This window comes from Amia ocellicauda, chromosome 10, assembly GCF_036373705.1.
Source record: "Amia ocellicauda isolate fAmiCal2 chromosome 10, fAmiCal2.hap1, whole genome shotgun sequence".
Classification (NCBI taxonomy): Eukaryota; Metazoa; Chordata; class Actinopteri; order Amiiformes; family Amiidae; genus Amia; species Amia ocellicauda.
In genome coordinates, this window is record NC_089859.1 from 43,860,709 (window position 1) to 43,864,189 (window position 3,481).

The following is a 3,481-nucleotide window of genomic DNA, read 5'->3' on the forward strand; positions in this document are numbered from 1 at the left end:
GGTCTCAGATGAGACCAAAATCAAGCTCTTTGCCATCAACTCAACTCGCCGTGTTTGGAGGAGGAGGAATGACCCCAAGAACACCATTCCCACCATCAAACATGGAGGTGGAAACATTATGCTTTGGGGCTGTTTTTCTGCTAAGGGGACAGGACAACTGCACCGCATCAAAGGGACGATGGACGGGGCCATGTACCGTCAAATCATGGGTGAGAACTTCCTTCCCTAAGCCAGGGCATTGAAAATGGGTCAAATACTTATTTCCCTCATTAACATGCAAATCAATTTATAACTTTTTTGAAATGCATTTTTCTGGATTTTCTTGTTGTTATTCTGTCTCTCACTGCTAAAATACACCTACCATTAAAATTATAGACTGATCATTTCTTTGTCAGTGGGCAAACGTACAAAATCAGCAGGGGATCAATTACTTTTTTCCCCCACTGTACATACATATATATGGAAAAGAAACATTACAAGTACAAATCACAATAAGATGTAATAAAGTACAGATAAACAAAGTGTAATAAAATGTGATCTGTTTGAAAATGCAGGGACGTCACTGGAAAAGATGATGTCTGGATGGCAGCATATGTTGCTCCAAAATGTGTACATCTCTTCTGCAAAAATGGTGCCCTCACAGATGTGCGAGTTACATGACAGACAGACAGACAGACACTCACACACACTGTCACACCCACACACACACTTTCACAGAGAGACATATACACACACACACACACACACACACACACTTTCACACAGAGACAGGCACACACACACACACACACACACACACATACATACATACATATGGAAAAGAAACAATACTTTTATAAATCACAATAAGATGTAATAAAGTACAGAAAAACTAAATGTAAGAAAATGTGATCTTTAATACACACAAATATGTATGGCTGGTCGGATGCGTCTTGGACTCGGGTTCCTCTTCATTACGTATAACGCTTTTGCCTTTTGCTAAAGCTTTCCGTGGAGGGGATCGTGGGTGAGTTTGTACCATTCTTGGGGGGCTCTGCCTTGTTGGGGCGGAGCTGTGATCCAGGTGAACAGCAGATCGGGCATAGGTGGGCATGTGGGCAGAGGAGTAGGAAGGCCGGTCAAGCAAATAAGCTTGCTAAGGTACGCAGCAGCAGCAAGCAGCCCCCCCATCCAGCCAGCCAGCCAGTCTGGCTGGCAGTGACTGAGTGGTTGACAGACGGCAAGCAACGGAATGTACGTGCTCTGTGATGTCATAGCAGTCAGCTGAGAGAGGCTCGTGATGTCATCGCTGAGCTGGCTGGCTGGCTGGCTCTGTGTGTGTGTGTGTCTGTGTCTGTCTGTTTTTCTGTTTGTCAGTCTGTCTGTCTGTCTGTCTCTCTCTCTCTCTCTCTCTCTCTCCCTCTCAATTCAATTCATTTGTATTGTCAAAGCAATTGGACATACATACATACATACATACATATATGTAGCGTAAGGTACACTTATACATTTCAATTAAAGAAGTGAATTCATAGTATCACCTTATCACGAATCCTGGAGTCTTGTAGAACTCAATTTCTGTAATAATTGGACGCAGACACCAATTCCAAAGATATAAATTGTCAAATTTATTTAAAAACAAAGACTAAATGTAACACTACACTAATTATACAAAAGGGAAAAACTAATTAAAATTCAACTCTAGATCAACAAATCAAAGACAAATCACTTCCGTGACCAAATCAAAGACCATGGGATCCCATAGGATAACACACAAATCGTTAAACAAAAAAGGTTATAAACACATTGACTACAATACCGGTTAGTAATTCTAGGAATCACTAAGAAACAGTTGAAAGTGCTAAATTGCAGTTTCAGAAGATGAAAAAAAAACTGTAACTGATGGGATATGTAGTACTTTATACTCGAGTGGTCTATGCGATTACACCCTGTTGGTGTTATTAAGAACGCCAAGTACCAGAATGCAGAGCGGGACTGTTTTTTGTGCCGTGACTTGTCGGGGGAAAAACGCGCAGAAAAAACGGACGAGAAGGTGAAGGTAGTATGGCGGTGATGCACGCGTTGGTGAAGTGGGAAAGCGGGGTCGACAAAGACTCTTACAGCGTGATTCCCACTGCTTGCTTTCGCAATTTTGATTTATTCAGCATTGCTGATGATGACGAAGAGACGACTCGAAACTTCAGAGCAGAGTGGAGAGACACGAACAAACCTCCAAAAGGTGGATGGCCTGTCCATGAAGCGCAGATCATTATGACTGGTAACAATGTTTATTTAAAAAAAAAACATTAAAGTCTTTACATGCTATTTGATATATACAATCACAGTATATTTGAAATGAATGTTTAAGTTATTAATGTGTTGTACTTCTAACATACTCTTATAACATGGTAGGTGGTGGTGAGGGCGCTAAAAACTCGTCATACTTGACTGGCATTTGTAAGAACGATTTATTGTGTGTTGTGCTTTACAATAAAATCCCCCAAATCACAAAATAAATTAAACCAGATATAATTTAACTTCAGTTTTGATTCAGTGTTGGCTGTTCATCTTAATTTGTATGGTCAAAGCACAGTATTTTTATGACAAATAAATATAATCCCCAAATATCTGTGGACATAATGCAGGGTTTTATTTATTTTATTTTTATTTTAGGAAAAGAAGGCGAACTAAGAAGAAAACTTAATGACCTAACAAAAATGCCCTGTCCTAAAATGAAGAGAGTACCTAAACCAAACAAAAAACTTCAAATTTCAGATGATAGTGACCTTGATGAACCACAGTTACCGGTGAGATAATTACTGCAAATATTAAATAAATGTATTGCAGGATTGTTTTTTTTTTAATCATATTCATATATATATATATATTTTCATTTTAAACTCTTTTCCTCTCTGAATACAGCACAAAATAAGAAAGAAAACCGATGGAGCTTCAAGAATTAGATCCCGTCATATTCTACAGACATTTAAAGAGTCCAGTGAAGTTGAGCTACAGCAAAAAGTTAAGCAGCTCGAAAAGGAAAACACAAGACTTAAAAATGAAAACCAATGTCTTCGAAACCGTATGGTTGATGGTAAGTTTTTTTATTTATAGAAAATAATTCCTTACCTTGATAAATGTTATTCTTCAGTAATTTAGATTCCAGAGTAATGTATTATAGTTGATCATACTGAAGTAATCTAGAACCACAATACAGACTCTTAATGTGCACTGTCTAATAGTTTAATAATACTGATTATTAAATAAAGTTTTTCAACATAACTTCATAATCCTACATTAATGACTATATGCATTACATTAGACCTGGTAATTCTTGTATTTTATCTTTTTTATTTTTTTCGTAGCTAATGTTAATGACCCACAAAAAGGTCTGTTTGCCAATAACATAGAGCAAGTCTCTCAAGTATAATTGCAGGCATTGATGGTTTTGTTTTCACTTTGCATTAAATATATTACTAGAAATGATTATCATTTAATACTA

At 37.5% G+C, this 3,481-nt stretch overlaps 1 non-coding gene across 1 annotated transcript; it reads left to right on the top strand.

Annotated features, from left to right (window-relative positions):
• Positions 1-934: 934 nt before the first annotated feature.
• Positions 935-1,049, top strand: LOC136762278 (U5 spliceosomal RNA). Its single transcript, XR_010820483.1, has one exon. It is a non-coding gene; the product is annotated as a U5 spliceosomal RNA (small nuclear RNA).
• The last annotated feature ends 2,432 nt before the right edge of the window (positions 1,050-3,481 follow it).